This window comes from Phyllobates terribilis, unplaced genomic scaffold (genome assembly GCF_046119375.1).
Source record: "Phyllobates terribilis strain yellow unplaced genomic scaffold, ASM4611937v1 Scaffold_11__3_contigs__length_659146591, whole genome shotgun sequence".
Lineage (NCBI taxonomy): Eukaryota > Metazoa > Chordata > Amphibia > Anura > Dendrobatidae > Phyllobates > Phyllobates terribilis.
This window is the reverse complement of record NW_027362771.1, coordinates 41,951,923-41,975,560: the sequence shown is the minus strand read 5'-3', so window position 1 is coordinate 41,975,560 and position 23,638 is coordinate 41,951,923. Positions and strand designations below refer to the sequence as shown.

The 23,638-nt window shown below is 47.1% G+C and overlaps 1 pseudogene; it reads right to left on the bottom strand.

The window, feature by feature from the left end:
* Nucleotides 1–1,195: 1,195 nt before the first annotated feature.
* On the bottom strand, nucleotides 1,196–2,239 carry LOC141167216 (protein FAM200C-like; annotated as a pseudogene).
* Nucleotides 2,240–23,638: the final 21,399 nt, after the last annotated feature.

The following is a 23,638-nucleotide window of genomic DNA, read 5'->3' as shown; positions in this document are numbered from 1 at the left end:
AAATATTACCCAAAATTATACACCAGGACCAAGTAGGATTTGTATATGGTCGACAGGCCTCAGATGCTACCAGAAGGCTTATCAACCTCATTAGCCTAGTAGAGGTTGAGCAAATGCCTTCTCTGCTCCTCACCCTGGATGCGGAGAAGGCATCTGATAAGATTCATTGGGGATTTCTCACTTTCTCCCTTGAAAAATTTGGCTTTACTGGTCCCATGATGAATGGAATAATGGCACTGTATAAAAATCCTTCAGCTAAAATAATAACAAATAACTATACTTCAGAAATCTTTAACATCACCAATGGAACGAGACAAGGTTGCCCTCTCTCCCCCATATTATTAGCAATAGTAATGGAACCATTTGCAGAAAAAAATAGAACAAATTTATTAATTAAAGGTATTTCAACAAAAGTCAGAAACTATAAAATAATTTGCAGATGATGTAATTCTCACCAAAACTAATCCTCTAGAACAGTGGTTCTTAACCTTGTTTGAGGTACCGAACCCACCAGTTTCAAATGCACATTCACCGAACCCTTCTTTAGCGATAAATCAAATATGATTTTTTCTCAAATTCAAGACATAGGTATATGTTTTTTTACTGGTACACAAAAAGAACCATGCATGAACATCACCTTGATCAAAGAACAAAACCAACACAGTGCATGAACTCACAACAAATTAGATACATGCAAATCAGTGTGACTTCTGCTGTTGTTTTTGAGAGGCCAGTTCAGATATGCTTGGCTTCACCTTGGCAAGTGCTACTCTCATGTCATTTTCACAGCAAAGTCTGTTCCTTTTCTTTGTTTTTATGTCCAGCATCCTCGAAAAGGATTGTTCGCAGAGATATGTTGTAACAAATGGTATAAAAAATTCCAGGGCTTTCTTAGCAATAATTGGGTACTTTACCAACTGTCGACACCAAAATGTTGAGAGTGTTATTGTTCTGAAGAGTTGCTGTTGAACCTGGCTCTGCTGAATTTCAATGATTTTGTCGAGGTATTCATAATTGACATCTGCTGTCTCAACAGCAAACGTGAACGGCTGTCTCACCCATGTTGGATATGACTCTCTTGTAGGGAAATATCCGTTGAGAGACTTTGCAAGCTCATCTAATTGCATGGCAATTGTTTGCTTCAGTTCCATTGATACATAAATGTCTCCGATTCCAGACACATCTTCGATCTTACTTACACAGTCGTCCAGAAGGGGAAAGTTTGCGAAGTTATTGTTCTCTGTTCGTCGTTTCCATAACGGTAGTTTTTTTTAAAAGCCTTCAGGTTTTCTTCTGCTTCCATGATGTTGACTCCACCACCCTGCATCTGCTGATTGAGATGATTTAGAGCTGCAAATATATCAGCCATGTACGCTAAAATGAGAATGAACTCAGGATTTTTGAAGCAATCCGCATGACAATGTTAGTGCTCTTGCAAAAACAGGGCTAATTCCACACGCATGGCAAAAACACGATTCAGCACCTGTCCCCGGGATAACCACCCAACATTAGAATGGTACAGGAGTACCTCGAATTCAGAGCCTATTTCTTTACACAGCTCACTGAAGATGCGGTGCCTCAGAGCACTATTTCGCACATAGTTCACACATTCCACTACAGTTTTTAATACTTGTGCCATTTTTGGAGGCAAGGTTTTTGTTGCCAACGCATGCCTGTGCAGAATACAATGCGTAACAATGATGTGTGGTGGATCGGCTTTTACTAGCGCACCAAAACCAGACTTTCTTCCCAGCATGACTGGAGCTCCGTCCGTACAAATTGCAGAAACCATATCCCATGAAAGATTGTTGTCTCTGAGGAAGTCATCCACAAGCTTCTTCACATCGGCTGCCTTAGTTGTTGTTGTAAGAGGCTTACAAAATAAAAACTCTTCTTTTATCATGTTGTCTTTCACATAGCGCACGAAAACAGCAAGCTGGCTTAGATTAGAAATGTCTGTGGTCTCGTCGAGTTGAAGGCTGAATTTTGCCGGACTTGAAATTAGATCTGCGACTACTTGAGCCAAGATGTCTTTACTCATGCACTCTATTCTGTCACTGATGGTGTCATTTGAAAGAGGAATTTGGGATAATTTACCTTCGGCCGCTGTTCCGAGTATCAGATTCGCCATCTTTAACGCTGCTGGTTTTATGAGTGTTTCACCAATGGTGTGTGGCTTGCCCTGCTTTGCGATCAGGTAAGCAACTTCGTATGATGCGGTGAGGATCGGTTTGTTCATGGGTACAAATCCAAGAGCAGGCAGAGTGGTGTCACGCTGTCTCTGTATACTGGAGGTAGGGGGCCTAAGCTGACCCTAAGCTGGGGCCCTGACTAATCCCTCAACCTGGAGGTACTGTTAAAGGTACAGAGGTCCAGGCCGCCAGCGTAACCCCTACCTCCTGAGGATCCCTGCACCTAAATAATCTAGTCCTGAGAAGGACCCCGATCACAACAAAAGAGGACAAGTAATAATATGCCCACACACAGTACTTATACGAACGAGACAGTACAAGGGAAAAACCAAAACCACCTTGCATACAAAAACTACACAACTACAACAGAGGGAACATCAACGGGAAAGGAGATAAATGATAAAGCGAGGAAGGGAAAAAACACTCCAAATACACTTATCTCAGAAACTCCAAATACCACGATCCGCTCTGTAAGTCTGTATGAAATGCTTTCACCGACACTTCCCAAACAGACCAGCAGGCATTTGAAGGAGATTCACTACAGCAGCATTGATTGCAGCTGGGCGAGGCTGGACCTCGTCTAGCACAGAGAGAGAGAGAATTAACTCCCTCACTGCCGAAAACACAAAGCACCAAAAAGTCAGCTGCGAGAAGTCAGGCTGTGTAATCGTGACGATCTTCGTGGCGACACACCCGTGACAGTACCCCCCCTTCTACGAGGGGCCTCCGGACCCTCAGGGCCAGGTTTATCCGGGTGAGTCATGTGGAAGGCCCGAAATAATCGGTCTGCGTTAATATCCGACGCAGGAACCCACATCCTCTCCTCAGGACCATACCCTTTCCAATGAACCAGGTACTGAAGGGACCGGCGATTAAAACGTGAATCGATGACCCTTGATACCTGGAACTCCAAGTTACCATTGACCACCACTGGAGGGGGAGGTAAAGGTGACGGTACCACCGGTGCCACATACCTCTTAAGCAACGATCTGTGGAACACGTTGTGAATTTTAAACGTAGGGGGGAGGTCAAGACGGAATGCCACCGGATTAATAATAGAACTGATTCTGTACGGCCCGATGAACCTGGGACCCAGTTTCCAGGAGGGAACCTTAAGTTTAATATTCCTGGTAGACAACCATACCCGATCGTTCACACTTAGGTCCGGACCAGACACTCTCCTCCTATCAGCCATACGTTTGTATCGGTTCCCCATAGTATTCAGATTCTTCAGCACCCCTCTCCATACTGAAGCGAGTGATGAGGAAAATCGTTCCTCCTCAGGAACCCCCGAAGAGCCCCCCCTACTGAAAGTACAAAACTGGGGGTGAAAACCATATGCCCCAAAAAACGGGGACTTACCAGTGGACTCGCTCCGCCTATTATTAAGAGCAAACTCTGCCAGAGGTAAGAAAGAAGCCCAGTCCTCCTGGTTCTCTGACACAAAACACCGGAGATATGTCTCCAAGCTCTGGTTCATACGTTCCGTCTGACCATTGGTCTGAGGGTGAAAGGCCGATGAGAATGACAAATGCATCCCCCGCCGTGCACAAAATGCCTTCCAGAACTTGGACACAAACTGAGACCCCCGATCAGACACCACATCGGAGGGTACCCCGTGAAGCCTCACAATCTCCCCAATGAACACCTGCGCAAGAGTTTTAGCATTAGGGAGAGCCGGAAGAGCGATAAAATGTGCCATCTTGCTGAACCTGTCCACTACAACGAGTATGACCGTTTTACCCGAAGACGGAGGGAGGTCCGTAATAAAGTCCATAGACAGATGAGTCCAAGGACGCTCCGGGATCTTCAAAGGTAAGAGGGCCCCAGACGGACGGGTATGTGAGGTCTTAGAGCGCGCACAAACCCCACAGGACGCGACAAAAGTTACCACCTCCTTATGTAAGTTAGGCCACCAAAACCGACGCGAGAGGAGATCCAGAGTTGCTTTACTCCCCGGGTGTCCTGCCAAAACTGAGTTATGGTGTGCCTCGATCACCTTTTGTCGCAACTGATCTGGAACAAACAGTCTCCCCGGAGGTCCAACAGGGGCGTCCCCCTGAGCCTCCAATACCTCCTCCTCCAGCTCAGAGCATACTGCCGAAACCACCACCCCCTCCTGAAGGATAGGAATCGGGTCGTCCGTATTCCCGGCCCCAGGGAAACTGCGAGATAAGGCATCCGCCTTTACATTTTTTGACCCAGGACGATATGTAACGACAAAATTAAACCTGGTAAAAAACAATGACCACCTAGCTTGTCTGGGATTCAGACGTTTCGCGGACTCCAGATATAGCAGGTTCTTGTGATCGGTGATGACGGTGACCGGATGGACTGCCCCCTCCAAAAAATGGCGCCACTCCTCAAAAGCTAACTTAATGGCCAAGAGTTCCCTATTGCCGACATCGTAATTCCTCTCAGCGGACGACAATTTTTTTGAGAAAAAGGCGCACGGATGCCACTTACCAGGGGACGAACCTTGTGACAATACTGCTCCCACCCCTACCTCGGAAGCGTCTACCTCTACAATGAATGGCTGTGACGCATCAGGTTGAATGAGTATGGGTGCCGAGGCAAAACATTTTTTCAAGCAGGAGAATGCTTGACAAGCCTTGTCAGACCACCTAGAAAAATCCGTCCCCTTTTTAGTCATGTCTGTGAGAGGCTTAACCATGGACGAGAAATTACGAATGAACTTCCGGTAATAATTAGCAAACCCCAGGAAACGTTGTAGTGCCTTAAGATTCTCTGGCCGATCCCACTCAAGAACTGCCCGCACTTTCCCAGGGTCCATACGAAAACCGGACGCTGAAACCAGGAAGCCTAAAAACTGGAGTTCCTGTACGGCGAACACACACTTTTCCCATTTGGCATACAGTTTATTATCCCGCAAGATCTGTAACACCTGCCTAACGTGCTCCTGATGAGACACCAGATCCGGCGAGTAAATTAAGATATCATCCAGATATATGACAACAAACTGTCCCACCAGGCGGCGAAAAATGTCATTAACAAAGTGTTGGAACACCGCCGGGGCATTAGTCAGACCGAATGGCATGACAAGGTTCTCATAATGCCCCTCCGGAGTGTTAAACGCCGTCTTCCACTCATCCCCCTCCTTCATCCTAATCAGATTGTACGCCCCCCTGAGATCCAACTTAGAGAACCATTTGGCGCCCACGATCTGATTAAAGAGATCGGGAATAAGTGGGAGTGGATACGGATCTCAGACCGTAATCCGATTAAGTTCACGGAAATCCAGGCAAGGGCGTAGGCCTCCATCTTTCTTCTTAACAAAGAAGAACCCCGCAGCCACCGGTGAAGATGAAGGTCTAATATGCCCCTTAGCCAGACTTTCTGAAATATAATCCTTCATGGCCTGCCTCTCAGGACCAGAAAGGTTATACAACCTAGCTTTAGGTAACTTGGCCTCAGGGAGCAGTTTTACAGAACAGTCATACTCGCGATGAGGAGGTAGTTCCTGACACCCTTTCTCCGAGAATACATCCTCAAAGTCCGCCAGAAATGGAGGTAAGACCCAAGGAGTAACCGCACCGATGACCGTGTTCATGCAGTTTTTATTACAGAATTTACTCCATTGGCTTATCTCTCTGGTTTGCCAATTAATAACCGGGTTATGCTTAGTTAACCAAGGAAGGCCCAACACTATAGGAGTGGGAAGACCCTCCAACACGTAGCAAGACAACAGTTCTTTATGTATCGCCCCCACTTGAAGTTTTACGTCATGCACAGCTTGCAAAAAACTTCCCTGACCGAGAGGCCTGGCATCGATCGAGAATATGGGGATGGGTTTAGCCAACTCACTCAATCGCATACCTTGAACCCGGGCAAACCGAGCATCAACCAGATTAGCCCCGGCCCCACTATCCAGAAGAACAGATATCCTCTCAGTTCTCGTACCCACCACCACCTCCGCCGGTACGAGAAACTGAGACGAACCTAGGGACGAAATACCTACTCCCAGATTGCCGTCCACCACACAACCTGGGATCAACAGTTTTCCGACGACTCTTCACTCTGCAAGGGACGGGATGGACACCCCCCAATAAAATGTCCCTTTCTCCCGCAGAAGAAACACCTTCCTGTCTTATGGCGCACCACCGGTCCCCTCCCCCGAAATGATGTCCCTCCTAATTGCATAGGCTCCTCTGGACTGACCAGGGGAACCACCATATGAGGGGACCTTGTAGGAGGTGGAGTCATCACAGGGGGTCGAGTTATCCCGCACCTCTCCCGAAGCCGTCTGTCAACGCGAATAGCCAGGGCCATAGCGGCTTCCAGTGACGCGGGAGAGTCATACTGTGCCAACACATCCTGTAATTTGTCGGATAAACCTTGACAAAACTGGCTCCTAAGAGCCGGGTCATTCCACTGGGTGTCCGTGGCCCACCTACGGAACTCCGAACAGAATTCCTCCGCCGGACGATCTCCCTGCTGGATCCTACGTAACTTAGACTCAGCAAGGGAGATCCGATCTGGGTCATCATATACGAGTCCCAGAGCAGCGAAAAACCTATCCACTGACTGGAGAGCCGGGGAGCCCGGGGGAAGAGAGAACGCCCAAGATTGTGGGTCCCCTTGTAGGAGCGAGATGACAATTCCCACCCTTTGTTCTTCACTCCCCGATGACCGAGGCCGCAGCCGAAAGTACAATTTGCATGACTCCCGGAAAACAAAAAACTTGTCCCGCCCCCCAGTGAACCTGTCAGGGAGAGCTACTTTAGGTTCTGGTCCGGCTTGCTCCTGAGGATGCAAAACCTTGGACCTAACGTCCGCCAGCTCCATGGACAAACTCTGCAACTGCCGAGCTAGACCGGCTACTGGATCCATGGTAGCTGGAGAAAAACTAAGTGGTCGGTGAAAATGTCACGCTGTCTCTGTATACTGGAGGTAGGGGGCCTAAGCTGACCCTAAGCTGGGGCCCTGACTAATCCCTCAACCTGGAGGTACTGTTAAAGGTACAGAGGTCCAGGCCGCCAGCGTAACCCCTACCTCCTGAGGATCCCTGCACCTAAATAATCTAGTCCTGAGAAGGACCCCGATCACAACAAAAGAGGACAAGTAATAATATGCCCACACACAGTACTTAGACGAACGAGACAGTACAAGGGAAAAACCAAAACCACCTTGCATACAAAAACTACACAACTACAACAGAGGGAACACCAACGGGAAAGGAGATAAATGATAAAGCGAGGAAGGGAAAAAACACTCCAAATACACTTATCTCAGAAACTCCAAATACCACGATCCGCTCTGTAAGTCTGTATGAAATGCTTTCACCGACACTTCCCAAACAGACCAGCAGGCATTTGAAGGAGACTCACTACAGCAGCATTGATTGCAGCTGGGCGAGGCTGGACCTCGTCTAGCACAGAGAGAGAGAGAATTAACTCCCTCACTGCCGAAAACACAAAGCACCAAAAAGTCAGCTGCGAGAAGTCAGGCTGTGTAATCGTGACGATCTTCGTGGCGACACACCCGTGACAAGTGGCCCTTTCATCGAATCTGGCTCATTTCACCTTGAATTCAGCAAGCATTGTGTTCTTGTATTCCCCATCTCCATGCAGCTTCAAGAAGTGTTCCTTCAGTTTTGCCGGTGCGAGACTAGAGTTGCTCAACTTGGCATTGCAAATCATACAGATAGGATGCTGACTCCCATCACGTTCCGTGATACACGTGAATCCATGTTGTACATATTCATCCAACCACATTCTTTTTTTGCTCGACATAGTTAGTATGGATTACTGAGCACACTAAATTCCCCGCAGCACTGATTAGCCAATTAATGTAACATGATCATCTGCAGCAAGTGATGGCCAAGCGGGACGTGTCATCACGAATTTACTTAATGAGTCGGGTGTGTCTTGAGCTCCGTGGCGGAGGCTCCGCCGAACCCCTGAGACTGACTCACCGAACCCCTAGGGTTCGATAGAACCCTGGTTAAGAACCACTGCTCTAGAATCACTTAGAGAGATAACCAAAACAATAGATGAATTTTCCAAGGTCTCGTTTCATACAATCAACCAGAACAAATCATAAATTTTGGATTTATGCTTGGATGAGGAACAAAAGGAGAGTATTAAGAAAGAATTCAAGTATGTATGGGAAAAAGACACTATACGATATTTGGGAATTCAAATAACTAGGAAAACAAAAGATTTAATAGATATAAATCTGGCCTTAATTCAGAACGACATAAAGATTGATATCACAAAGTTTGGCAAACAAGATATATCTTTGTTGGGAAAAATATTGACATATAACATGTTTTGTCTCCCTAAAATACTGTACGTATTTAGAACAATTGCCCTTGAAGTTTCTCAAAACTGGCAGATGAAATTGCAAACCCAAGTTTCGGGATTTACTGGGAGCAGTAAAAGACCAAGAGTTGCTAATGCCACACTGCAAAAACAGAAAAAAAATGGAGGCTTAAGTGTATCAAGTATCATGAACTACTATCTAACCAACTTAACCAAGCAAAGTCAAAAAATGGATCAACAGTAATGATAACGTAGGAAGGGTATTACTTGAAAAAACATTAAACAATAATAAATCATTAAAATTTCTAATTTTAGTCCATATCTTAGATTCATCTCTTCAATTGTCACAATTTCCAACCCTACAAGCTTCAATTAGATCATGGAAACTACTAAACAAAAAACTAATAGACCATCCCATTCAGGATAAAATAAAAGATATTCCAATAAGGATTCTGGAATGAGCTTTTCCATATGTAACTTTAGAGGAATGGGAAAAAAAGGTGTCAATCACTTAGATGATCTATATCAAGAAGGAACTAAAGAGCTATTACCTTTCTATATACTATAAGAAAAATATAAATTAGATTATATAGAGTTCGTAAAATACTTGGACATTAAAAGATACATGAACAAAACAAAAAAGAAAAAACAAAACTTATAATTACAAATAATACCTAAACCAATAATCACTATGATCGAGGAACCCAAGAATGAAATAAATGGAAAACATGTAGTATATAATAAACTTTTTAATAATGACACTGATCTTAAAAAGACAACTAACATGACAAATTGGGAGAAAGATCTGAACTTTACTCAAGATTCAGAACAATGGGAAAAATCTATTAAAACAGTATATAAATCCAATACATGCACTATGCTACATGAAACTTATTATAAACTGATCACAAGGTGCTATTTTACCCCAGTTACACTAAATAAAATCTTTCCAGCACAGTCACCCTTGTGCTGGAGGGAATGCGGGAAAAAAGGAGACATCAAGCATATCTTTTGGGAATGTACCTCCATTAAAGAAACATGGAAAAAATTGGAACAACTGATACAACAGATTACACACAATAATATAAGACTCTCTTCACAATTAACAATTCTAGCAATAGGGATAAATGATATACCAAAAGAAAATATCTATATAGTCTCACATATAATAATGGTAACAAATCATGTAATTGTATCCCATTGGAAAAGGAATGATCCTCCAAAAATAGAGGACATCATAGAAAGAATTAGCTACACATAAGGTGTACGAATTTAATCACGCCATAAGACACAATAGATTTTCCAAATATTCAAAAAATTGGGCCCCCTGGAATAAAGAATTCACAACACCATTCCCCAAGTCCCCTCTAATCACAAAAAGAAAAGAGGTAAAAAAAAATCCGTATAAGAAATCCTTGGGTGGCTGACAAGGATCCCTCCTTTGCAATAGGAGAATTAAGAATTGCAAAAGAAATATAGTCTTGGAATACTTGGAATACAACAGTTTGTTTTATTAAATGTAGAATTTTTAGAAACTTAGTTAGAAGTTTATATATCATGTATTATTGGTGGATATAAAGTTGGTATAAATGTATTTTCTATAGCTAATAATAGGTAATAGAATGTTTTTACCTGTTTAAACAGAAAATGGACTATACAGCATTAACTCCTGTATATATTCTAGATTTGGACATACCCATTTACCCTTCTAATCCCCCCTCCTTATAAAAATTTGCTATTGTCCTTCTTTCCCTTCCCCTGACTATCTCTCCCATTGCAATAAATAATATGTCTTAAGTATAGTAAAATATTAAGAGAAGATATACTTAAAAGATTGAAGTGATAAGCCACATGCACAGCATGTTATTGCTGTTAAAAAAAATAGTTTTTTCTTTTCTTTTTTTGGAAAAATAAATAAAAATCTATTGAAAGAAAAAACTGATGTGGTTCACACAGTCAGATGGCACATCTCATTTTCCTTAATCCAAAAATCATGTGGCATAGGTCTATACAAATGTCTGTTCACACATTGCAGACTCCACTGCAGAAAATTCTATGCCTGAAAAACAGTTTTCATTCATTCGGGTGAAATCACTACAGATGAATGGATGTATACAAACAGACTGACCTGCTATTGTTTAATACAACCGTGCAACAATCTTATATGTTGTATAACAGCTCTATGTGCATGCAATACAAGGAGAGAAAGGGAAGGAAATTTCATATACTTATAAGGATATGTTCCCATAGCGTCTTTAGGACACTGGTGAAACTGTCGAGTTTTTCAAGGCAAAAACACTTCAGTAAAACTTTGGAATTCGTTTTCCTGAAGCATTTTCGCTGGTGTCTTTTCAGTCATTTGCTCTATATTCTTGAGTGTATAGAGTGGGGCACTTCCAAATTTCGAAGAATGAGCATGTTGCCCTGTCAAGCCTTTCCCATTGCAAACTTTCTCATTGTAAATTTTAGCGGAGTTGGACAAAACTGGTATGAAAACGCCAAAATCTGCATTGCACAAAAATTTTCTGATTTTTCAAAGTGATTTACTTCAGAATTCTGACGTAATCACTGTCATGAATCAGGGCCGATTTCTATTATGCAAATAAAAAATATTTGTAATGCAGATTTACTTGTAAATTAATATTTGTAGTCTACACAAACCAGATGTGCAACTGGAAATTTGCTGCACAATATTGACTTTGTGTGAACAAAAAGTTCATTTTAATCAATAAATCTTGGAATAATAATAACTTTCACAATTGGATGTGTTTAAAAAAATGTTCCTGTGCTGAGATAATCTGATAAATGTGCCCCTGCAGTGTTCTGTGTAATGGTTGTTTCTGACCATGCAAAATCATGATCTGATCATACCACAGCTCTTGGGCAGGGGAGAAAAATGTATACAGACTTTACAGCACAGGATCGCAAATAATTCATTCATCAGGTATCTAAGGGGTAACATTTCTCCTTGTGGAGAGCGACATGTTAAGCATATCACGGTGAGGAGACTTTTAAAGCCCCAATGCTCCTCTGGGAAATATGCAATTTGTCTCTTCAGAGAGGAAGAGTACCAGAACTCTAGTGCCACCTACAGGAAGTAGCAATTCTAAAAGTCAATAGTGACCCTTTAACGAGCCTTATCACATGACTTAGGATATAAGCTGTAACATCCCTGGCGGCGTGCTTGCATAGTGCACCACCTCCCACTATGCAAGACCACAATCTTACCTGTCAGTCCAGCCTGCAAACCTTGCTCCAGTTCATGCTGTGTGCATGACTCTTGTCTGATTGCTTAGGGCGGCGGCCCGCTTACTTCCTGATTCTTATAGCTGCTGTGGGCGCACTCCTAATGCGTCCCCAGCCTATTGCTGTGAGTCACTGGATATTTAAACCCCCTCCACCCAGAAGGAGGTGCCTGAGCAACACTAACTATCAGTGTGCTCCTTGCCTCTGAGTTGCCAGGTCTTGTTCTGCTTCTTGTCTGTTTCTGCCACCCTGGGGGCCGCATACCTAGGCCTGTTACCTGTATCTGTGACTTCTAGTCTGTTTCCGCCACCCTGGGGGCTGTATACCCAGGCCTGTTACCTGTGACTTGTAGTCTGTTTCTGCCACCCTGGGGGCTGTATACCCAGGCTTGTTCCTGTATCTCGTTGCAGTATCAGTTCCTGTATGAACTGTCTCCTAGCCTATTACCTGTTTGTTTCTATTTTTGTACCTTCCCTCTTCCTGCAGTGTCTGAACCTGCACCTAACTCCAACTCGTTGTCTCTGTACTTTTGTTTGTGAGTTTAGTGTCCACTCGCTACTTCATTGTAAGTACCTTGTGTGTATCTGGTTCTGCTTGTCCCTTTTCCCTTCCTCCGTATCTACCTCCTGCGTTCTTGCCATCTTCCTGTATTTTCCAGTCTGTTCCATATGAACAGAGCCCTGTCTTCTCTGCCTGCACCTTCAGCCCTGTTCTGCTCTGCCTTGTCCCCCGCACCTGCAGTTTAGCTCCGCTCTGCTTGCTTACCGCGTCAGCGGTTTCTCTATGCTCTGTCTTGCCCACTGCTCCAGTGGTTCCTCTCTGCTCTGCCTTGTCCACCGCACCTGCGGTTTCACTCCACTCTGCTTGCTCACCGCGTCAGCGGTTTCTCTCTGCTCTGTCTTGCCCACCGCTCCGGCGGTTTCTCTCTTCTCTGCCTTGTCCACCGCACCTGCGGTTTCGCTCTGCTCTGCTTGATTACCGCACCTGCGGTTTCGCTCTGCTCTGCCTTGTTCACTGCTCCAGCGGTTCCGCTCTGCTCTGCCTAGTCGTCCACTCCGGCGGTTTCGCTTTACTCTGCTTGTCTACCGCATCAGCGGCTCTGTTCCTGTCTCCCAGTCTGTACTGGACCCTACCCAGTCTGCATACCAGCCGTGCTTGCCAGTACCCACCTGTCTGCATACCAGCCATGCTTCCCAGCACCCACCTGTCAGCATACCAGCCATGCCTGCCAATACCCACCTGTCAGTATGCCAGTCTAACCGGCCTGTTCCTGCATTCCCCGGTGTGGGTCAACAGCTGTGACCGGGGTCTGACCTGGAGTAGCACTTGGTCCCTCTGCTCGGTTCCTCCTTGGTTCACGGAGTCGACTGAACCACCGTGCGACCTTGGTCGGATCGGGTTGATACTTAGTTACGCCCCTCCAGGAACTTCTCGGTTCATGGTACAGTGGGATCACTAATCATGCTCATGCCAGTCAGTCCGGGAGCAAGCGTAACATAAGCCAGAACCAGAAACTCAATTTGGAGACACTGTGTTTCGGGGTACTGCCCATCGTCAGTGCAAAGTGTGAGCTCTTGTTTGGCTGGGTGAGAGGCGTCAGACCAGAATCTAATGGTTAACATTTCTCCTTATGGAGATGTCACTGTGAGGAAACTTTTAAAACCCCAATGCTCCTCTGGGAAATATGAAAATTGTCTCTTCAGAGAGGAAGAGGACCAAAACTCTAGTGCCACCTATAGGAAGTAGCAATCCTAAAAGTAAATAATGGCATAAAACCTGACCAGCATCTCCATATAGTGTAAACAGGTGCACGCTGCATTGACTGCATAACATACAATAAGAAAGCACAGCAGCACAGGAGGATAGTTTCCCATCATGAGGAGGCCACCTTGCCGTGGTTGATGGATATACAGTACAGACCAAAAGTTTGGACACACCTTCTCATTTAAAGATTTTTCTGTAATTTCATAACTATGAAAATTGTACATTCACACTGAAGGCATCAAAACTATGAATTAACACATGTGGAATTATATACTTAACAAAAAAGTGTGAAACAACTGAAAATATGTCTTATATTCTAGGTTCTTCAAAGTAGCCACCTTTTGCTTTGATGACTGCTTTGCACACTCTTGACATTCTCTTGATGAGCTTCAAGAGGTAGTCACCGGAAATGGTTTTCACTTCACAGGTGTGCCCTGTCAGGTTTAATAAGTGGGATTTCTTGCCTTATAAATGGGGTTGGGACCATCAGTTGTGTTGTGCAGAAGTCAGGTGTATACACAGCTGATAGTCCTACTGAATATACTGTTAGAATTTGTATTATGGCAAGAAAAAAGCAGCTAAGTAAAGAATAACGAGTGGCCATCATTACTTTAGAAGGTCAGTCAGTCCGAAAAATTGGGCAAACTTTGAAAGTGTCCCCAAGTGCAGTTGCAAAAACCATCAAGCGCTACAAAGAAACTGGCTCACATGAAGACCACCCCAGGAAAGGAAGACCAAGAGTCACCTCTGCTTCTGAGGATTAGTTTATCCGAGTCATCAGCCTCAGAAATCGCAGGTTAACAGCAGCTCAGATTAGAGACCAGGTTAGTGCCACACAGAGTTCTAGCAGCAGACACATCTCTACAACAACTGTTAAGAGGAGACTTTGTGCAGCAGGCCTTCATGGTAAAATAGCTGCTAGGGAACCACTGCTAAGGACAGGCAACAAACAGAAGAGACTTGTTTGGGCTAAAGAACACAAGGAATGGACATTAGACCAGTGGAAATCTGCACTTTGGTCTGATGAGTCCAAATTTGAGATCTTTGGCTCCAACCACCGTGTCTTTGTGCGACACAGAAAAGGTGAACGGATGGACTGTACATGCCTGGTTCCCACTGTGAAGCATGGAGGAGGAGGTGTGATGGTGTTGGGGTGCTTTGCTGGTGACACTGTTGGGGATTTATGCAAAATTGAAGGCATACTGAACCAGCATGGCTACCACAGCATCTTGCAGCGGCATGCTATTCCATCCGGTTTGTGTTTAGTTGGACCATAATTTATTTTTTAACAGGACAATGACCCCAAACACACCTCCAGGCTGTGTAAGGGCTATTTGACCAAGGAGGAGAGTGATGGGGTGCTACGCCAGATGACCTGGCCTCCACAGTCACCAGACCTGAACCCAATCGAGATAGTTCGGGGTGAGCGGGACCGCAGAGTGAAGGCAAAAGGGCCAACAAGTGCTAAGCATCTCTGGGAACTCCTTCAAGATTGTTGGAAGACCATTTCCGGTGACTACCTCTTGAAGCTCATCAAGAGAATGCCAAGAGTGTGCAAAGCAGTCATCAAAGCAAAAGGTGGCTACTTTGAAGAACCTAGAATATAAGACATATTTTTAGTTGTTTCACACATTTTTGTTTAGTATATAATTCCACATGTGTTAATTCATAGTTTTGATGCCTTCAGTGTGAATGTACAATTTTCATAGTCATGAAAATACAGAAAAATCTTTAAATGAGAAGGTGTGTCCAAACTTTTGGTCTGTACTGTACATGCGCTAAGAGCCTTCATTTTTTGTAATCACATTTTATGTAGCAATAATGCCTTTTAGCTCTTATGTTCTCAGTGTTTGCATATGTCTTGATATGTTATGCAGTCATGCAGCATGCATCTGTTCACACTATATGGAGGTGCTGGTCAGGTTTTTTGTTTCCTTGCAGTTTACCATGGAGGTTTTGACTGCCTCCTTTTCTGACTCTGCACTCTACCCATCAGCCCAAGGGTGCTTTTAATAAGTGTTGGTTTCTACCTGCCCATTTAAAATTGTAGGCTTGTAGCCTAAGAGAGGCATGCTTGCCCATTTAAACTGTAGGTTTATAGCCCAAGAGAGGCATGTTTAAGAGGATAGTTACCCATCATGCGGAGGCCACCTTGCCGTGGTTGATGGGCATGCATGAAGTGGCCAATTTATGCGCTAAGAGACTTCATTTTTTGTAAGTACATTTTATTTAGCAATAATGCGGTTTATCTTTTACGTTCTCAGTGTTCGTGACTTGCCCCCTGGGCCTTGGGGCACTCGGAACCGGGCTTCAGTGTAACGATGGCGGTAGTGGTGGCGACCCGGTTCCATGGCTCAGGGTGGTCAGACCAAGGTTGTGGCAGTCTCTGTATCAGTATAATGCAATGTCCGACTACGCCACCCGTGGATTGCGGTCAATAAGAACCGCTGCTGCTGAACCGACCTCTGAGGCTGATGTTGTGAGGGCAGCAGAGTGTAGTATAACTCCCCACGGGAGGAGTCTAGCCTCAGGGCAATGTGGAGCGATGATGGTGGTTGTGGTGCGGGGCGTCCCAGTACCAGTAGTGCTGTACGCGGTGAGAAAGCACAGAGACAAGGTGTTGCAGTTCAGGTTCTTTACTCACAGTTCTCATCCAGGTCACTTGTGCACAGGTAGGACCGCCTGAGCCATGCAGCGTCCACCAGGCAGGGGGCTCGATCAACCCCCAGGCAATTCCGGAGTGTGGCACAGGGCTCTCTTCTTTCCTTTCGTCAGCCGTGCCCCACCAGTGACACTATGCTTGTCCAGCTGCCTCAGGTCTTCTCCTGGGAGGACTGGGTGCCCACTTCCCTGATCCTATGTGGTGTGCCTTCCTAGTAGGTGTAGTGAGGGGTCGCACCAGTAAATGATCATGACCACCGGTTCTTGGTTAAGGATTAGTCACCTCCACCAACTTGGGATCCGGTACCCTGTTCTGCCAACCCGTCACCCGTAATCTCCTGGGTCCTTAGGGTTCCTTCTGCCTTCGTGTCTCTGGGCCTCTCTTGGTGTTCTGTTCCTTCTTACTTTCCTTTCTGTTCTCCTCTCTTCTCTTGGGCTCCGGACTCTACTCTAGGCCTGGCCCTGGAGTAGAGCTCCTGCAGAGCCTCTCCTCACAGACTGCACTTCTTCTCTGCACGACTGAACTCCCTTGTCCTAAGATGGTGCCAACCTCTTATACCTCCCTCTCTGTGTATGAGCCCAGGTGACTTACAACCAATGGGCTCCAACCTATGCCCAGAAACCGTCCTCTGCTGCTCCTACATCACTGGGTTTTCCTCCCCCCTCCCCACTCCAGCCAGGGACAAGATCTGTCGTGCCTACATTACTGTACTAATGGGAGCACCGTTGAGCTGTCCCCCAGAAATGGGGTGTGTGTGATGCATGCAGCTGAGTCCCGGTCCACACACCATCCTTACCCGAGAGTGGGATATCACACCTCTGGTTGAGGTGCAATACCTCCGTAGCGACCGAACCCTCGGGGCGCTACATTCCCCCCTGGTAAACCACAGCACGTCCTCGGGCTGGAAAAGAGTAAAGACAATTAATTTGCAAGACATGCAAAACTTTTTACATTTGGAAACGGACGACATTGTTCAATTCCCTTTATGGGAAACACTTTTCTCTCTTTCAACATTTTTCTTTCACTAGATATTGTCAATACTACCGGAACTCTTTTATAAAACACTATACAAAACTTTTGCATTATTATCTATCAGCATATAAAATTTTTCAAATATTTTCAAGTAAAACATATTCTTTTGTACTGGCAGCGGTGCAACTTGCGACCAGGTGTTCTTTTTCTCCTGAAGGGTGCAACAACTTCTTTTGAGGTAGACGTTGCAGTTCTTTTATAAAACCAGTAGGGGGCGCCTTAAGAAGCGCAACTATATACAGGTACGGCCGCTCTCAGTCCTCGGCCAGTTGGGGAGGGGGGTGGCTGTTCTCTGTCCCCAGCCAGATAAGGGATATAGGGGGCAACTTTCAAACAGTCAACATTAGTTCTTTATCAGTCCCAACGGGGACCACACTCTATGCGGGAAGAGTCCCTTAAACAGTTCTTATACCCTGACGGGTAACTATTTACATAGGCACATTTTCTCATCCTTACTACTGACAGTGTCCTCCGTAAGCGCCTTGTTCCTCCGGGTAATCTTCAGGCCCATCCGGACCCTCTTGACTCTCTCCATAGTGGTATTGCAGCTCCTCCTCCGTGAGCCGGTGGACGCGGAGGGCGTACAATCCCTTTGCGCCCTTGTGCCGGGTGTAGGTGACCACGTCACGAGGGTACAGGTCTCATCCGCGATGTCCCTCTGGCAGGTGGCTCTCGACGTCTCTTCGGGTCACGAAGACGTCGTCTGTGGTCTCAAGATCTTGGATGAAGCCCCAGCCGTGCTCCATCTGAAATTTCACCACGGTCCCGGTGGCTCGGGGACCGCGGGCGGCTTGGGGATCCTGTCGGGCTCTCCTCTTTTGCTCCGCACTCCGTGCTTGGAGCCGCTCCTCCCTGATACGCCGCTCCCGCTGCTCCCTCTCAAATGTCGCCAACTGCTGGCGGCAGGACTCCAGTCGACGGGCTGCGTCCGCTCGGGTTTCCTGGGTGAACCCCGTCAGGTTTTCTCCAGTGGGGTCCCACTCGAACTGGGCGTCCTCCAGCGGGGGATGGGCTATTTTTCTGGGCTCCGGAGCCTGTATCAGGGGTTCACGCGGGGGCTGGTCTCTCTATGGGCGGCTGCTCATCAGGTCGGCCGGCCATACCAGGGGCAGTCCATCCGGGCCGGTGTTCTCGGCGAATAGATCCGCGCCCAGGGGTAGTATGGCAGGGGGCGCCGGTTGGGGAGCAGCGCCCGGGGGCATTCGGCCTCGCGACCAGGCCGGTGGTCTTCCGATCGCACCCGGGAGTGATGCAGTCAAGGAAGGGGGCGCTGGTGAGGCAGTGGCGCCCGGGTGCACTAGGCCTTGCGACCAGGCCTATGACGTCTGTTTTTCGACCGCGCCCGAGGTTAAAGGGCACGGCGTGGGGCGGGGCGTAGACACGGCTCTTGCCGCCTGAGGCCTAGCCGGGAGTAGCGGAGGCGCGGTGGCAGGTACGGTTCCCGGGGCTTCGGGTCCCGCTACAGGAGGCGGGGGCAGCCTTGCGGCCTCAGGGCTTGGGGTGATGATGTCCCCGTTACCTGTCTCGGTCTTTATGGCCTCCTCCGCGGCGTCGTCCTCGGCCACCGGTCCACCTTCACCGCCCTCGGAGGCAGGCGTGCTGCTCGGCCCTGGTGATGCCTCCTGCTGGTGGGTTACAGGCTGCCGGGCCAACTCCTCCTTCCACCCGGCAAACACATCCCGCTGCGCCCGGACCACCCTCCGATTCAAATCCTCCAGCGCAGCTTGCGCACACTCCTTGGTCCCTGGGGAGCTGTGCCAGCAATTCAGTCAAGCTGCATGGCGGTTCAGTCTGCAACAGGCTATGGGCCAAGGTGCTGGTAGTGTTCGGTGCTCCTTCCATTTCCGGGTGCGGTCTGTCCAGACTGATCTAGACCGCACCCTGCCCCACAGTTTTCTTTCCTGTCCGCCCCCATTGGGGGTGGTCTTGGGGCCATCTGCTGACAATCACTGTCAGGGGCAGCCCCCCCCCATGTTGATGGACATCTCTACAGCCACACTCATGGCTGTTGGGGGCGGGCTCCTTCTTTGGCGCCATTCTGGGACCTGGCCCACGATGGGAGGTAGCTTCCTGTTGTCTTTTGGCGCACACATTATGGCGCACATTTTCAACACAGTCAATTTCAATTAAACAGTCTCTTTCTCTTCAGGTGCGCAATACCCGTTTGTGGTGGGTTGGTCGGAATCCTGCCGACTACACCAAAAAGCTGACTCGCCCCCTGGGCCTTGGGGCACTCGGAACCGGGCTTCAATGTAACGATGGGCGTAGTGGTGGCGACTCGGTTCCGTGGCTCAGGGTGGTCAGACCAAGGTTGTGGCAGTCTCTGTATCAGTATAATGCAATGTCCGACTACGCCACCCGTGGATTGCGGTCAATAAGAACCGCCGCTGCTGAACCGACCTCTGAGGCTGATGTTGTGAGGGCAGCAGAGTGTAGTATAACTCCCCACGGGAGGAGTCTAGCCTCAGGGCAATGTGGAGCGATGATGGTGGTTGTGGTGCAGGGCGTCCCAGTACTAGCAGTGCTGTACGCGGTGAGAAAGCACAGAGACAAGGTGTTGCAGTTCAGGTTCTTTACTCACAGTTCTCATCCAGGTCACTTGTGCACAGGTAGGACCGCCTGAGCCGTGCTGCGTCCACCAGGCAGGGGGCTCGATCAACCCCCAGGCAATTCCGGAGTGTGGCACAGGGCTCCCTTCTATCCTTTCGTCAGCCGTGCCCCACCAGTGACACTACGCCTGTTCAGCTGCCTCAGGTCTTCTCCTGGGAGGACTGGGTGCCCACTTCCCTGACCCTATGTGGTGTGCCTTCCTAGTAGGTGTAGTGAGGGGTCGCACCAGTAAATGATCACGACCACCGGTTCTTGGTTAAGGATTAGTCACCTCCACCAACTTGGGATCCGGTACCCTGTTCTGCCAACCCGTCACCCGTAATCTCCTGGGTCCTTAGGGTTCCTTCTGCCTTCGTGTCTCTGGGCCTCTCTTGGTGTTCTGTTCCTTCTTACTTTCCTTTCTGTTCTCCTCTCTTCTCTTGGGCTCCGGCCTCTACTCTAGGCCTGGCCCTGGAGCAGAGCTCCTGCAGAGCCTCTCCTCACAGACTGCACTTCTTCTCTGCACGACTGAACTCCCTTGTCCTAAGATGATGCCCACCTCTTATACCTCCCTCTCTGTGTATGAGTCCAAGTGACTTGCAACCAATGGGCTCCTACCTATGCCCAGAAACCGTCCTCTCCTGCTCCTACATCACTGGGTTTTCCTCCCCCCTCCCCACTCCAGCCAGGGACAAGATCTGTCGTGCCTGTCGTGCCTGCATTACTGTACTAATGGGAGCACCGTTGAGCTGTCTCCCGGAAATGGGGTGTGTGTGATGCATGCAGCTGAGTCCCGGTCCACACACCATCCTTACCCGGGAGTTGGATATCACACCTCTGGTTGAGGTGCAATACCTCCGTAGCGACCGAACCCTCGGGGCGCTACATTTGCATATGTCTTAGCCCTTACAGTGTGCTGCTATGCCTTCTTATTTTATATTATGCAGTCATTGCAGCATGCACCTGTTCACACTATATGGAGGTGCTGGTCAGGGTTTTTATTTTCTTGCTATTGATTCAAATTAACTTTAAAATTAACTCTGTTCATGGGAAAAATCCTTTAAGGAACAGTATATCAAGGAGGCTCCACCGTTACGAATCAATGCAGTCATGCTTATCATTGATTGTGCACAACTTTTGAAACAGACCAATAATGTTCATAAACTGTTTAATATGCAGACAGCTTATCATGGGAGTAAGAGAAGGAAACATTATATAAATTGCATGTATACTGAATCTGCTGAATCTGCTAAAACACCTTAAAAAAAACTTTTAGGCCATGTGCACACGTTGAGTATTTATTCAGCATTTTACCTCAATATTTGTAAGCCAAAACCAGGAGTGGAACAGCTAATCCCATTCACCTAATCTCATTAGCATTTCCATTCATGTAATTTCTGGGGCAGCTGTGAGCTGCTATTTTTAGTCTAGGAAGGTACCATTAGGCAAACATGGTCCCTAGCTATAATTAACAGCTTACAACTGTTTCATTAGCTGCATAGTGGATGGGATCTCTAGAAATCCCATGTCCACTATGCGTGTATCAGAGACTGCGGATCACCCATGGACACTGACATGCGGTGCATCTTTCAGGACCGCAGCATGTCAAATTCTCTTGCGGAGTTGCTAGTGTCTGCAACAGAAATGTGACCACTAGAATGTATTGAATGCGGTAAATATGCCTGGTTCAGTGAACACATGTGAATTTACCTGCATTCAATAGAATGCAACATTTTGGACTCAGCGAAAAATATGCGTCCAAAGTGCTGCTACGTCCGGATCGTGGGCACAGAACCTTAAATTTTTAAAAAATGGCTTGGGCTTGGGCTCCTGTGTCATTTTTATAACCAGCAGATGGAACGCCGACTGCTGGGGGCTGATATTAGTAGCCGGGGAAAGGGCCATTAGCCAACAATGTTCCCTGGCTAGTAATATCAGCCCACAGCTGTTTGTTTAGCCTTTACTGGCTACATTACAGAGGGACCCCAGAAAACAATTGATGTGGAGTCCCCCTATAAAATCAAACCTGAAAAGGCTAAACAGACAGCTGTGGGCTGATATTAATAGCCAGGGAATGGGCCATGAATACTAGCCCCTCCGTGGCTATTATTATCACCCCTCAGAGGTCGCAGAAATGGCGCATCCATAAGATGCGCCAGATCAGGTGCTTAGCCTCCGCTCTTCCCACTGCACTGTAGTAGTGGCAAGTGGGGTAATGGGGTTGGTGTTCATGTCAGCCTTGTATTGGCGGCTGACGTGAAACCCAGGTTAGTAATGGAGAGCGTCTATAAGATGCCCCCATTACTAACTGCATAGTAAAGTTATCGCCGCCTTTTCAATAAATACACGGCCAGAATAAAGTATTTTAATTAAATAAAAAACACATGGTTTTAAAAAAAAATTATTGCGCTGTCAGTCCCTGAAGCCTTTGATCTTCTGAAAAAAAAGTAAATAAACGAACAACCATATCCCTCACCTGTCCGTCGTCACGACGCAGTCCACGATTACCACCAATGATTGCCCCTCGGTGATCCGGGTCACTTCTACAGCAGTGACATCAGCAATCACTGATGTCACTGCTGTAGAAGACAGCGATATATACTGACAGGAGTGTAAAATCACTCCTGTCAGTGTACATTGCTGCTGAAGTGAGGTCACTGGGGTTCATCAGCTGAAGAGCAGCTGATCAGCCCTGGTGAGCTCACCACCATGGGAACATTCTTTACAATATTCCCATGGTGAGGTCACATGAGCGATTAGTTGATCGCTCAAGTGACTGCAGGTCCTGGCAGCGTAGTACACTGCTTGGAGCGAGTGCGCTCCCTGCAGTGTACTGCCGGCCACCAGTAGGAGAGCATCGCCAGGGACCGGGGACCAGGAGGACACCGGGGGGCAATGGACAGGTGAGTATAGTGTTTTTTTTTTCTTTTTTTTACCGCAGGCACGCTGACTAGGCTGAGGGGACTACTGCTCCCCCCAGCTGCGCCGCTCTCGCTGTTATCAGCGGGAGTGGCGGTCAGATGAGGGGAGTAGTACTCCTCCTCTGCCAACCTGGGTACCACCTGCAGCGTGTTTCCGCCGAGAATTCGCGACCATTGGCTTTAATTGAAACGCAGCAAATCCACAGGTATAAATATTATACCTGCGGATTTGCTGCAGTTCAATTCAAGTCAATAGGTGCGAATTTGCGGTGGAAACGCGCAAAGAATGGACATGCTGTGTTTTTTTCCGCAACGGCTGGCAGACCAATTGGCAAGCATTTTCGTAGAGGAAAAACCGCCGTGGAAACGCAGCAAAAACGTTTTGTGTGCACATACCCTTAGGCTGGAGTAACACTAGCGTGTAAAGTGGCTTTCATGTGGCACTACGGGTGTTTAACCTTATTTAACGGTGAGCTTACCCCTTTTTTAATAACCAAATTAGGGAAAGCATACAGCTGTGAGATGGTGCTATTATTCTGGTAAGGGGCCAATATCCATGGAGCTTCCCAGCTTATTAATAGCAGCTCACAGCTGTCTGTGTAGCCTTTACTGGCTATTAAAAAGGGGATGCAAAAAAAATGATGTGAGGTCCCCCCTTTTTTTCAATAACCAGCAAAAGCTAAGCAGACAGCTGCGGGCTGATATTAATAGGCTGGGAAGGGCGATGGATACACCAGACACTAGTGCTCAGCCACGCCAGAAATGACATATCCATTAGATGCGCCAATTCAGGTGCTTAGCCTCGGCTATTCCCGATTGTCCTGGTGTTGTGGCAATTGGGGTAATGGTTTTGGGGTTGAGATCAGCTGTGTAATGTCCGCTGACATCAAGCCCAGGGATTAGTAATGGAGAGGTATCTGTCAGACACCCCTATTACTAACCCCATAG